The 15,313-nt window shown below is 28.3% G+C and overlaps 2 protein-coding genes across 3 annotated transcripts in view; one reads left to right on the top strand and one right to left on the bottom strand.

The window, feature by feature from the left end:
• Positions 1-15,313, top strand: part of LOC142321889 (uncharacterized) — a 200,841-nt gene that overhangs the window by 1,016 nt on the left and 184,512 nt on the right. The gene's annotated exons all lie outside the window — the stretch shown is intronic.
• LOC142321890 (uncharacterized) overlaps positions 1-15,313 on the bottom strand; it is a 301,836-nt gene that overhangs the window by 123,138 nt on the left and 163,385 nt on the right. The gene's annotated exons all lie outside the window — the stretch shown is intronic.

Raw genomic sequence — 15,313 nt, 5'->3', positions numbered from 1 at the left:
GTAGCCAAACTAGCCTTCAGAATTAAATATTAACAGATTACCAATTATTAACGGTAATTAAAGATCATTATTGATTCAGTATTAAATACATTGCCATCATTAATTGTTTGAAAAGAAATTGAATAAAAAAAAAACAGATTTTGTGTTTACATTCTTGTGCACATACAAAAGTATGTTTTTTTCTTATTTTAATTTTATAACATAATTAATAGCTATAATTATGTTTAGTTTCAGCTTATAAAAAACATACACTGGAAAAATTTTTAAGAAAAAATTCTGGAAGAATTAAGTTATTATTAATGATTGTATTATTTAATTAATTATTAAGATTAACGTTTCTTCACTCGATTTAAAGGACGCTTGTTTTAATTAATGTTTACTTAATATCAGAGAGATTTATTTATAATTTTATGTTTCTTTATTGTTTCAATAATATAAACGTATTTTTTCTAGAGATATTTAAAAAAAAAATTAAGATGGATATAAAAATCAATATTTTGATAAAATATTAATGAAAGGAATAAAAATTAGAATATCAGTAATAGGGTTTTTTTGTTTAGTAGGAAAATATCAACGGTCCTTTGTAAAGTAAAAGAGAAATTTTCTATAATTTAATTAATTTTTGAAATATTAAAAAAATGTGCGAAAGTAAAAATCCTTTATGTAATCGATAAATAGAAGATGAATGTAATTAAATATATATTTTATTAAAAATATTTTTGAAGAGTAAAACTAAATAATTCGTACAGATTAATTCCAAAGGAAAATTTAATTTGTATAAATTAAATTCTTTTAAGCCATCACTTAATAAGCAAACAAGGAAGAATTCATTTGATTTAAATCTGGCTTAGCAGGAGCTAAAGATGAAAACCTAGTAGCTTAATGATAACAGAGAGGCCTAAATAATTAAAATACAGTTGTATACGAGTAATTTGATAATATTAATAAACAGAAATTTACTACGCCTAATTATAATGCTATTAAAGGTACCCAGTATTAATTTACTACACTGATAATTTCACATCAGATTAATTAAATTCAATTATCAGTAATACAACTAATTTCTTCAAATAATTATCTCTAAGTAGGTAACTCTTCAATTAATTTGTAATTTATCTAAAATTAATATTTCTAAGAATAAAATTTTTTTTAAACAAAATTTAAAGAAATTTTTAATTTTTTTTGTTAAAGAACTCAAAATTCCTGCGCAAGATTTAATTATTTCGTCAATAGTTTACCGCAATAAAATATCAGCCATAAATAAATATTAAAAAGAAACTTCAGTATTAATGTATCTTGTTTATCACGACATACAACTGACTCAAAACTAATAATAAATAATTAAACTTAACTAAAAGTAATAAATAATAAAATTAAATTTCAAACGTAATAAAACCGATTTATTACTAAAACACCACGAAATTATTCAAGATAATAGGAAATGTCACTTATCCGACTAACCGCATTATTTATGAATGAGTAGTAGATAATTTTATGATAAGAAATTTTTGTAAAATGTGTGAAAGAAAAGTTCAAATCATTCCAGTAAGAAAATATTTTATCAAAACTATGTTACAATAATCTTTATAAGTTGGCAAATCTAACCCCAAAAAATTGGGCGAAAAAGTAATAAAATACTGTATTTGCTCGAATATACGTTGACTTCACATTTTTGAATTTAATTTTCAGTAAAAAATTTGGTAGAAATCCAAAAATAATTTTACCACCAATAAGAAATGAATTTCTACATAATAAATTTACATAAATTTATACATAATACTACACATACCTTTTATTATACTATTATATTAGTATTTTATTATTCAATTTTATAATATTTATACATACTTGTTTAATGTTTAACTAACTATTATTTGAAGAAAAAATTAAAATAAATTAAATAAAAAAACATGGTTTCACGAAAATGGGAAAATTAAAAACATTCACGAATTACGTAGACTCATTTAATCATCCATTCTCTTTAAAAGTTTGAAAATGTAATTCCTTGTTTTAAATTTACTTATATTCTAATTCAAAAAGTCAATATCTTTGAAAATGAAATTTTTACATAAGTAGTTTTACTTGTAATAATAGGTAATAATAATAACTTAAGGTAGTTATTACTATAATATAAACTATAACCCCCATCACGATTATAGAAAGGAAAATAAACTACAAAACAGCTTAAAAGCCAGATTGAATCCAAATATAATTCGGCCTTGCATACAGATCAACTGTTCCAAATTTTATGGGAGAAAATTTATGAAAATAACCTCGATCTACATTCGGAAAAATACGATAAATCAAAAGAATGGAAAGGAACTGACTTCATCAGAACGCAATAATTTTCAAAAAATCACAATTTCTCATTCTGTAATCAATCCTAGTATAAAAAGTCACAAAACGTAACTTTTCTGATAATCGTGAATCTTAATACCGCGTTAACTACATATCCCAAACAGGCATAAACCATTTTTATATTTCATCCGTAAAGCACTAACATATGGAACTATGCCTATATATGAGAACTGCAAATTTTCATCACCAAAATACGGAGTTATTTTTAATATAACCACATTAAAGTTTACTATAATGTACATAAAAGATTTAGTACGCTCATAGCTCACCAAATAAGAACTCATTATATTTTCTCATATCTACTACAACTTTAAAATAAGAAAGGTTGTAACTCCTTTAACTATATATTTACTTTTTGATAAAAGTCAGAATGTCCTTTATTGTAAAGTGATAAGTTAACAATTATGGTTTTGTAGTTGTTAAAGAAATTTTATTTAATTACGTCGGGATTTTGTTTGGTACTTCTACTCTTTTTATTACTACTTCAGTGTACGAAGTAAAGGACGTATGGTAATCGCGAAAAATTTTGGTTTTTAGATTTCAACGGAAATATCCATTTTGACCATCCCTGAATCCATTTTGACTAGTTTCGGCGTGACGTCTGTACGTACGTACCGTATAACTCAAAAACGATTAGCCGTAGAATGTTGACATTTTCTATTTAGGACTGTTGTAACATCTAGTTCTGCACCTCCCCTTTTGATTGCAATCGACTGGGGCAAAAATGTGTATACAGTCAGACCTCTAAATAAATCTGGATTTTGGTCTTTTTCTTAACTGCAGTAATAAGCCCTCGCTGAAAGCTTTTCAGCGGTATATCATAATTGGTACTTATTTTAATTGGTTCCATAGTTACAGCCAAATAAAATTTTAATGAATGAAATATATTGTCTTATAAGGGGAAGGCACATCGGTTCGAATCCTACTTCATATACATATTTTTTTTTTAACTTTTTTAGGTAGATTTCATAAGAAAGCTACCTATTGTAATGGGTACCATGATTCGACTTCCGGAAAATTTCTACATATCTTTACGTTTCAGAAAACCCCAGACCCAAAAACCACTGTGAGTTCAAAAGTTATATATATATAAATATATATATATATATATATAATCACTTTCTTTTAGACACGATAACTGCCGTAATCTTGCGCCAATCACTTTCAAATTGTTCCTCAAAAATATCTCGGTCGAGTTCTTTAATGACCAAAATCGGACCATGGGGATGGAAATGGAGGATTTTTCGAAAAAACAAAGTATCGCTATAACTTTATTATTATATAAAATATCGAATTTCATTAAAATTCCTACTATTTTTTGGATAAGGGCCTAAAACGTATCTAAGTAAAGTTTTTTGGTATCTCCAACCATTGGCCCAGGGAGTGGAAAAAATGGGGTTTCGAAGACAAAAAATCATACCCCCCTTAATAGGCACAGTATCGAATCGGTTTAAAGCGGTCTTTAGTCCGCTAAACATTACCTAAAACAATTTTTGATATGACCAACCCTTACGGCAAGGGATGACCAAAATGTTGCTGGAACTGTAAGAAGATGGGTCTTGTCGTATGCTAAACATGTGAAAATTTCCACATGCAACAATTGTCGTATTGTGTAAATTTGAAGTTTTTCTTAACTTTAAGGTGGAAATAATTTTTATTCCCTTAACACTGAAGAAATCTACCTCCGCATTCCGGCGTACCGAAAGCGATTTTTTTTTAAATTTAAATATATTGATTTATAAATAATTATTAACCTCCGATTGTAAAAAAATAATTTAACAATAAATAATAATTCAATAATAACAATAAAAAAATAATATGAAAAAAATCAGAAGTTATAAACGAAATAAGATTTTATGTACTTTTCATTTTAGTTGAAAAATATTTACAATCAGAGGTTAATAATTATTAATAAATCAATATGTTCAAATTAAAAAAAAGTAAAAAAAAATATATATGTATATGAAATCGGATTCGAATCGATGTGTGCTTGGTTACGGATCCGACACGTTCTCACATTCATCACATATCTACTTGAGCGACGTGAAACAAAAATATTAAACTAATATAAAATGCTGATACGGACCATAAAAAAAAATGTGATGCAATGTGGTGTTCACCACAATGCAATTGTGTAACTGTCGAACTGTCCACTTTATTAAAGAATTGGAGGAGTGTATCTTACTTTTAAATGAAATAAGTATGAATGAAGTGCAGAAAAAAATGTGTGTATCGTAATTTAACAAGCGTACAAGGAAGTTAGGTGGTGTCCACATCATATTTTTTTTACCACAGTGTATAGGTAAATTAGTTTTTAGGAAAGTGGGTTGTGCTAGTTTATCGTTAAGGAAATGAAATTTTGCCTTTTTTTCGTTTTATGAATCATAAAAAGCTATCGTTATATGAACTTAAAGTAGTTACGTTTACCCGAGACGGACGTTTGCCGAAACACGACCTCAATTAATAAAACAATTTACAAATTTTACTCTCTGAAGTATTGACGTATTTACGACTGTATGACAACTGGACCTATATATGTAAGTTGTCAATAAGTTGTGAGAAATCTGTTAAAGTATAAAATTTATTAAATTTCTGTATACATGTCGCAATGTAATTCCTCTTTTTCGGTATAGCTGGAATAAGAATTATTTTTGTTTTAATTAATAAGGTATATATGTATGTTGCAAACGTTTACACAGACCCACACAAACAGAAAGTTTGTTTCGAAAGCTTTAAATAAATGCTATCTATATAAGAAGATTTTGTAAAATGCAATCTGAAAATGTTTCTCGACTAATCTTCTGTAAGTTATAAACCTAAATAATGGCAAAAAAGAGAACATAATACAAAAATCACCTAATTGTTTTCCGATGAAAATTAACTTTTTACAGTTGAAGTTTTAAACATTACATAATTTAGTTCCTAAATCTTTTACATATCATCCTAATCTTTAACATAAATTTAATAGTTTTTTCCGTGTAATAATTAACTTATCGTTGAAAATAATGTCCGATTAATGGAAATAAACAATTTGAAATTTCGTTTGAAAATAGCAGATAATTTCATTGTGTTAGAAAGGTTTTTAGATATCTTGTTTGTTCTAATGAAACAAGAAGGCTAAGAATTGGAAAATGTGAACTTTCGTTCCGGTTGCAAACTTATAACTTCATTATTAAAAACTGTATTTTTATTCTCCCGTGAGGTCCGAAGGAAATAAGATACGTTTGACTTTAGGTAGTCAGGCGATCACCTCTTTGCACAGAATGAATTTATTTGTTTAACCTTAATTTATAAACTTAAATTAATGGATAATATAAACAGAATGCAGTAGAACGCCGATAATCCGAATTGAGTTTTGCAAAGCCAAATCTTGATAATCAGAAATTCGGATAGTTGAAAAATTTTAAAAAGTTTATTATACGTTCTGAAGATACCATTCTAACATTTAATGAGTATCGCGCCTTTATAAAAAGACGAAAATATAAAAAATATATCTCTACTGTATTTCAGTAAAATTAAAAACGTATTCAGAACATACGTGCAATGTAATAATAAAAAAGAAAAAAACACATAAGGTAATTCTTTACATAAAATCCAAGGTGTAGAAATTTGTTATAAAAGGATTACAATTTATATAAATTACGTGAAAAATAAAAATGTACTAAATTACAGTTTTGTGAAAGATGACAAAACATTTACTAAAAAAGACTTGGAAAAAACGTGTTGAAGAGAAACTGAATTAATTTGCAATGCATTATAAAGAAAGAAACACCATTTCTGAAAAATGATAAAAAATGTAAAAAAAATAGAGTACGTTTAATAGAATTAAAGTTAGTGATAATCAACAATAAACACGTACCTTTAAAAACACTATCTATTCTTTAAAATAAATCTGTAATTTGTATTTGCTTTATGCTGATTTTCGTTTATAAGCTTTAAAAACACAAAAACGTTTTAAATAAAGAATCTGTGTAGAATCCCAATATTTTTATCATTCCAACCAGTCCATATCGATAGACATTCATGAGCTTTTCGTGCGACTGCCCAGAATGCAAGTCGTCATCTTCTTCTTCAGCTGTTAGCCGATCATCTTCTCGTACGGCCTCTACGATTTCGTCGTCACAGAAAATTTGCTAATTTGGAACGTTATCATCGTCAATAACCCATTCAAAGATATTCTCGAAGTTGCAGTCTGTAGTATGGTATCTCTTCTGCGAACTTTCATATAATTTCCAAATCTTAATGATACGCGTTACATTGGTCTTGCTGTAGATTGTTTTATTTACAATTTTATTTCACGCTCTTACCAATATCACGCGTTTAAAGAACCTCACGCGTCGGCCACCATAAAAGAGCAATTTTTCAAATCTTTCATAGTCTTAACAGTGCCGCATACATCAGCCAAAATTAATTTTTCCCTACTTTGTGGTAAAGGCGTTTCAGGAAAAGATAACATCTTGATCACTTAGTTGTAAAACTAATGCAACATTTGAGGTAACCAAGTCATCCATGGTTATTTTTCGTTTTGTAAATAACTGGAAGATTTCGGACCCTTTAAAAGCATTTGGTCTCTTTTTATTGCCAATCAGCATAAGATATAATGGGTGATCTCTAGTTGCATTACCACCGACCAATAATATCACCCCTTCTTTAATCATTTTATAGCTAGAGCTGATTTTTCTTTGCGGGAAACTAAATTTTCCTTAAGAAGAGCTTCCAATTGTCCCGTTTCAATGTTACAAACATAGTATTGATCATAACCTTACAAAAAAATCATCATATTGCTGAATAAATTCATTTGCTGCTAGAACGTTTACCGATAAATTTTTCGTCTTAAATTCCATTACGGTGTTTAAAATTTCGTAGCCGCCTGGAACTTGTATTAAAATTTTAATCTTCATTTCAGTTCTCACTAAAAATAATGTTTTTCTCTATTAGAACTGATCCAGAAGTTGAGATCCTAAGGGATCGTTTTTGAATAAAACACAAGGGAAGAACACGAGCCACATCTTCGTTGTCATCCTTGGAAAACTTCGTTCCTCTTTTTTTTAGTTGCGACATATCTTGAGTTTAACTGAAGATACCATTACATCTTGATTGGGGATACTTCTCATAGTGATATCTCCATTTTTCTTAATTTCTAAAACAGTTGCTGTTCCTACGCCATATTCATCTGTTAACGATTTATCCATATACCCTTGCAATTTTTAAAAATCTTTTGTTTTGTTGGAGGTATGATGTTAACAAACTCTAACGCCATCGACACGTACGTTAACAGAACTAAAATTAAATTAATTATACACATGGAACTCTTAAGATCAGTGAATTTATGGTGATTTAACAGTGTAAGCTTAAAATATACAGTGAGAAAACTGTATGATTTCATCACTACGTCATGAAAATTACGCAGCCTATCCTGCCTACAGTGATGAAACTTAGGTAACACAAAGAATACAGTAATAATGTAATCCGTTTTTGCCTACTGTACATGAACAGGACAATAAAAACAAACATCATTACATCGTAATTAATGCGTTCCCATCATTTTTTTCAAAAAACAGTTCTATAATTAATTTAACACATGCATAAATTTACGAATTTTTTTTTGCTGTGGGAAATGCAAAAAGTCAATTAAAAACTCAGTAAAAAGAAAAATCGATAAAAATACATATCCTGTTGAAGCAAAGCTTTATTTTAATAATATTTTATATTTTTTTAACTAGTGTATTATTATTTTTTTTAATTGGACATCCGGAAAATCGGATAATCGGCATACCACTGAATTGAATTATCAAGTAAAAATCTAATTTGAAATAAAACGAAAAAGATTGAACGCACGATATTAATTATTCAATTATGATGACATTACACTTTTATTTCTATAACAAGAATCTCCCAGTAAACAGACCTCCCTATTATGACGTGAAATTCTACCTCTTATCGCGCTGAAAAACTCAAAAACCTGACATCGTGAACATGCTTCCGAGCTCCTTAGCACTGACGCTAATTAAATTTTCGTTAGTTTTGCAAATGACATACAGGTTTATACTAGTGACTTCCTTTTAGCTAATTTATTTATCTGCCTACTAAATCGAATTCTTAACATGAATATAAGTACCGATCAATTACTCCTATTACAGCCGGCATCCGAAAACGGGCATACCACAAAATTTTAGCCTCATTTATTTCCCTTATTGTGTTGGAGGAATGGATCAATTGATTGATTTATCCACGATGTGATTCATTGCACACAATATGATATGATTCAGTCTCACACACAATAATGCGCGATTAACTCTAATGTCTTCAGCTATATCGGATTAAAAATGTTGTATCACAAAAAAAACTTTAGTAATTTTTATCTTAATGACAAAGCCCCTCTTGTTGATTACTTTCCGGTAAAAACAACCATCTAAGAAATTGAAAATTTTCTATCACAACGCAATAATTCTTCTTTGTACTTGACCATTTGTTTCCTTTTAGGAAATTGCGTATACATACATATCCATGGTTACACCCAAAAATAATACGAGCATACTACGGTACAGACTTTTAAAAAATGTGGTATAACTTACCTTTTCAAAATTGCTATTCTTTGTTTACATTCTACTTAATTAGCTACTTTTAAGTCCAGATACTTAACCCACCAGGTTGTGGTCTAATAGTGAATGCGTCTTCCCAAATCAGCTGATTTGGAAGTCGAGAATTCCAGCGTTCAAGTCCTAGTAAAGGCAGTTACTTTTCTACGGATTTAAATACTAGATCGTGGGTACCGATGTTTCTTGTTGGTTGGGTTTCCATTAACTACATATCTCAGGAATGTTCGAGACTGAACTGAACCACTTCAATTACACTCACACATATCATCCTCATTCATCTTCTTAAGTAATACCTGAACGGTAATTCTCGCAGGTTAAACAGGAAAAAAAGAAAGAAAGTCCATATATTTATTTCTTTATATAGTCGAAAGTTAGTACTTACTAAAAAAAAGTATAGTTGAAGTAACCACTTCGTTTTATTTACATCATCCAATGTTTCCCTGTTACAGTCAATAATAGAATGGATGAAGATTTAATATCAATACTTACTGAAAGCACTACTACCAAAATTATTTCAGATAATACTGTGCATATAATGAGATCAGAAAGGGCTAGTATGTATTATACTCATCGAATTACAAACCGTTCAGAACATTTTTTTGATCCTTATACGGTCACTAGCCCTCAACATGTAGAAGCATGTGGTCTGTTATGAAAAACACCATTCGTCTTGTCCAAATATCCTGGGTAGCTATTTATGCGAATTTATAGGGCGGAAAAATAACCTACAAGGATCAACTTCATTTCTGCAATTCTAATTGTTATTATGACTTTTCATTGACACAATAATTAAAACCAATAGTAGGTAAACTGCTTAAACATTTCATAATCATATGTAATAATACATATTATTTACACTAACAATATGTATACAGTAACATTTTTAAAATTGTGGAAGTATAACGGAATTTACCCGAGATTTCTACTTTAATTTCAGTCACCCCAATTTCAGACTATTAAATTTATTATTACGTTAATCTCAAGGTTTAATTTCAAACCCCAGCTCTAGGTATTGAAAAAAAGTTAAGTAAAATAATCCTCGAAAAGTGATACTACTTTAAAACTTTTAGGCTAAATTTTAGCTTTACGTTACGTTAGAGATAACGGCAAGATCCTATAAATTTAAGACATAAGACAATTTTTATGAAACATCTTTGCATTATATGCAAACACTTTTATGTTTTTATATTTTTTCCAGTATCAAAATTGCTAGCAAGTTTTATAAAATAACTGAAATATTATTTCTTTACGTTTAATAAAAATGAAAAATTTAAAAACTGAATTAAAAAAAAAAACTTTCGGTTTTTTTTGTTTGTATTTTTAGGCGATTTTAACAAAATTATTCTTCATTTATTATTTAACTAAATACAACTGGGTAGGCCCCTGTTCTCCCAGAGGACATCATTTGAGACTTACTCAGGTAGAAGCATCCACCATCAGCATGATAGCTCACACCATGGATTACAGTTGCGGAGCGGAACGTGCCGCAATAGCACCGAGTGTAAAATCTCTACGGGAAGGGTACGTGCGGTACACGTGTAATGTTGCCAGTGTATCATGTGAGTGTGAAATGTGTCCAGCAGCATTATATAATATCGCCTGCCGTTTCAGAAATGTTCGTTGGAAGGATTATTAATTGATTTAACATAACTTTTCATTGTAATAATCAACAAAAAAGAAGGTTTTTATAAATATTGGCATCGATGTGGCTTAACTCTGATAAACGTTGTTCTTCTTTAACTTAGAAATGTTTCAACTGTATCCCATAAATATTAACATCGTTTTTCATGGGAATCTGTGCATATTTTTGGATACAAAATATACAAATTTCAAAAATTATTCTTAATGTTTTCTCGTAGAAAACTGGAAAGATGTATTAATAAGTAGAGTAATTCTTAACATTAGTTTTAAATATTTATCCAGCTTTACGAAACCTCTCTCTCTTTTTCTGTTTAGCCTACGGAACCACCGTAAGGTATTACTTCAGACATGATATGTATGCATGTAAATGAAGTCTTGTACAGTCTCAGGTTGGCCATTCCTGAGATTTGTGGTTATTTGAAACCCAACTACCAAAGAACACCGATATCCAGCCTGACGAAAACCTGCTCTTGCTCATGAATACAGAATTTTAGTCAAATTCCGTTATATACCCGGTATAATTGAGAACAGTTTAACATTTTGCTATTCTCTACTAAATTATGCTCCTCTATTATCTATTGTTACATTAAAAAATATTAAAAATTCAAATTAATATGCTAATCTTATTAAGAAACAAAAATATTTACGCAAATCTAACGTAAACTACGACAATTTTTTAAATATTTTATATAATTTTTTTCCTTTCCTAAAAGAAAAACCGTTTTAAAATAAAATTTGTTACATAATAAAGGAACTGTATAACATTACCATGTATTTTTATGCTACTTAGTAATTTATGGTCGCCAAATAAATTTTATTTTCTAACATTTTTTTTAAGGTAAACATAAACACAGACAACCTGCTTTAAACATTTGAAGCCTTTCAAACATAAGAGTATTAGGCATGTAAGAGAATTTAACCATTTCAGTAGTAAAAAGTAATTCTGATACCCACCAAGGGGCTTCCCTTAGAAGATATCTGAATGCAAAATTATTACCGAAACAGTCCTTTAATATAAAAAAATTATCTATTAATTAGTGTTAATAATAAAAATATTTAAAAATTCTTAACTGATCACAAACAATTTTAAAAATTGTTTTATTCATACAGTTATTATGATAAACAATTCGCGATAAAACAACAAAACGTATTGTATCAAATGGTTTTATACAAGCTACAACAAAACGACATAGTACAACGTAGTACAGTAACCGAACGTTTCGTACCTTTCTTTTCTTTTTCCTGTTTAGCCTTCGGTAACTACCGTTTAGATAACGTTTCGTACCTGCTGAATTAGATCCGTGAACAAAGCGGACAGTGTGCAAACGTACAACAAATAACTTAACTGCCTACATTAATTTACTTCTACCCGCAAAACAATCTAATATTTTAATAAAAGTGTAAAAAAATAAAATTTAAAAATATTATTAATATTTTACAATATTTTAAAAATATGTGTAAATTTAACCAATTCTAACTGATTGCTCTTTTGAGATCTAAACTCCATAATTTTATAGCAACAATAGATTGTACAAATAGATAATTAGACGTACTAATTTAAAAAGAAAAATAATAAATGTGGAGGAAGTAAAAATTTCACCTAAAACCGTTATTTTTGAATTTAAAATTAATTAAGAGAAAGTTTTACGAAAAAATTTTCATCTTTAAACTCGTAAGAGTAAAAATTTCCATTTTAGTCAAGCTACTTAGCCGATATAATATAACTTCTTACTGCTCCCTCTGTCTTCCTACCCATTTCAGATCCCAACTCCAAACTTTAATCACATCAATTTTCCATAAATAAAGATGACCTTATCAAATTTTAAGGCTTTTTATAACCGATTTCCAAACTATTAAGGCAAATAAACAAGTATTTACACACAAACACTAAACAATTTTAGGCACTTGATAGCAGTTTCATGAACCCCTCCGACAAAAAAAACAAAATTAATTGAAAAATGATTTTTGGGACTATTACCACACTTTCCTCTTTTTTATATATACTGAACTATAAATGTCGAGAATATAAAATCGATCTATATCTATATCACAGGATTGTTTTAATGAATTATTTATTTATTAAAACCTAATTACTATTTTGTAGCAAATAAGATAAAAATATATTATAGTAAAAAATATACTTACAACAATAATAATAAATCAAAAACATTACAAATTCAAATATTTAATGAACTAATATATTAATATTTAATTAAAATATTTGTTTGGACAAAAATTAAAAGAAATGAATTAAAAATTATACAAAGATACATTTAAAAAAAATACTTTTTCTTGATTCCAAAATTTTAAGTTACTCCTCAATTTCACGTTTAAAAAACAAAAACTGATAGAAAAAAAAGTTAAATCGTTATGAACTTTTTGCAATGTTTTAAATCGTTCATTGATTTTTGATTATCATGAAAATCAGCAAAATCTGAAAATCTGAATTACAGTTTCGAAAACAATAGGATACTTCTATAGGAGATGGTAGGGGAAATAATAATAGACAAGAGGTTGATTTATACTGAAATACGGAATAAATATGTAGAACAAGGGAAAACTTACATCTTGAACACAAACAATGAAAATCTAAAGTTATATATACGCTACGTATTAACGTGAACAGAGTATATACTACATTGTATTTACAATAGCAACAGTAAACGGTAAGTACCTCCTGATGAAAGGCCGAGACGCTACCACTCGCGAAACGGAGACCAGCAAACAGTAAGTTTGTAAAACATCATTCTAACGAAAGCTATAATTCAAGATTAATCTTCTTTTTAAATTCATTGTATTGTTTTTAAATAAAAATAATTTAATTATTTATAAATGACCAACTTTATTCCTACAAATAGATTTTATGCAAATAATACTTTACAAAAATGTATTATTTAAAATTTAATGAAAATTTTTGTATGATAATTGCATCGACATACATAGTTGTATTTAAACGGATATAAAATGGAGGTTTATTTGCAGTTTATTTACAATAATCTTCCGTCATGCTCTGCGTTTCGTTAAAAAAATTAAAAAAACTATTTTATTTAGAATGTATGATTGTACGAGTGTTATACGAAAAATACCAAAAACAACTTTAATGAAACTTTCTAACTGAATCTCTTAAAAATATTATTGAAATCTTTACAATAATACAACATATACATAAAACATAGTAAATAAAACAACATTTTTACAGGGGACCTCTAACTAATCTTGGCCACAAAATAGTTTTTCCGGGTGCTCCCTATTCAAGGGAAAGATTGTTTTTTTAAGTATATTTTATGATAAAGAATTATGACAATACGGTTAAAGATGCACGGGATAAAAATGTTATTAAATAAATTTGAATAACTCATAGGAAATATTTTTCGAAATTTTGTCAAAAATTTTTCTTTTTTCTATCATTTTTTAATTGCTGATTTCATAAAAATTCGCGTATTATTACATATTGTACCAAAGTTTTTTTTTAAAAAAAAGGGACGTTTTGTGTACTATTATTATTATTGTGAAAGCAACCCCTCATTATTATTATTATTAATATTATACAATAAAATAATATTAATAATAATATTATTAATATTAATAAGGAGGGGCTATTATTATTAGTAATATTAATGGACAATTAATTCCAATATAAATTGTTTAAGTTTGTTAATGGATGTAATTCTGAAGGTAATACGAAATAAAAAATTACTACGAAGCGATTTTTTCGTTTTTAGTAATTTTATTGCTTATAACTAGAAACCGAAGGCATTGATCGATAAACGGTTTTCTCGTTAACTTTTACCTTAAAATAATGTATCACATGACCACTTTTTTTATTAAAGAAAAATGATTCAATTTGGCAGATCCAAAATGTCAGACAAAACTTTCAAATGCACCATAATGAAGTAATTTTGTAATTTTGTAGATCTGAACTTGTTTGTATCTCTTAGTATTCCTCAGTTTTGAAATATGAAGCCGTTTCCATACTTTAACCCATTAATTGCTACAATTAAATAAACACTACTTTTTTTTATTAATTTTTTTATTTCATCTATTTGTAAGTATATAAAGCTAGAAATATTTTCATATCAACAAAATCTTCAGTAATGGCTTAGTAATAAAATGGTTCGTTTACGCACCTTTGGCCAAAAGCATAATATAAAATGTAACTTTGTAAAAACAGAAAAAGAAACCAAACTATTTATAAAACTAGAAAAAAAACAACTATGAATAAACTACATTAAATTGTTTTTAGTTTATTGTGGATTTATTTTCTTTGCGGTGAATGAAATTCTTTGAAACATTTTGAGTGCAGGTGGACTTTACATTTTATACACAAAAATATTTTGTGGTTTTTGCACAGCTTACATCATCTTCTAGCTTTGTTTGCATGTTCGGAAATAACATGCCCTACTTTGTCCAAACGAATATTTTCCGGCAAAATATTTTTTGAAGGCCGACCTTTGGTTGCCAATGATGGCGAAGGAACATTATCTCCCCGAATTTCAGCGATGCACTGTGGTATTTTTATTTCCTCACTTTTGATCAACAATGATACAAGGTACGAACTAAAGCCAATTTGACTGGTTTTATCATGGTTTACAATCCGATATAGTTTCCACGAATTTACTATAACAGAATCGATAGCATTAGTAGTAAACAATGGCCACCACCACTTTTTTCCACGCACTTTTATTCTATAGTTTCCAATGCCATTGTCATGAGAA

Source organism: Lycorma delicatula, chromosome 3 (genome assembly GCF_047948215.1).
Source record: "Lycorma delicatula isolate Av1 chromosome 3, ASM4794821v1, whole genome shotgun sequence".
Lineage (NCBI taxonomy): Eukaryota > Metazoa > Arthropoda > Insecta > Hemiptera > Fulgoridae > Lycorma > Lycorma delicatula.
Note: the sequence above shows the minus strand (reverse complement) of the source record. Positions and strands in the feature narration are given on the sequence as shown.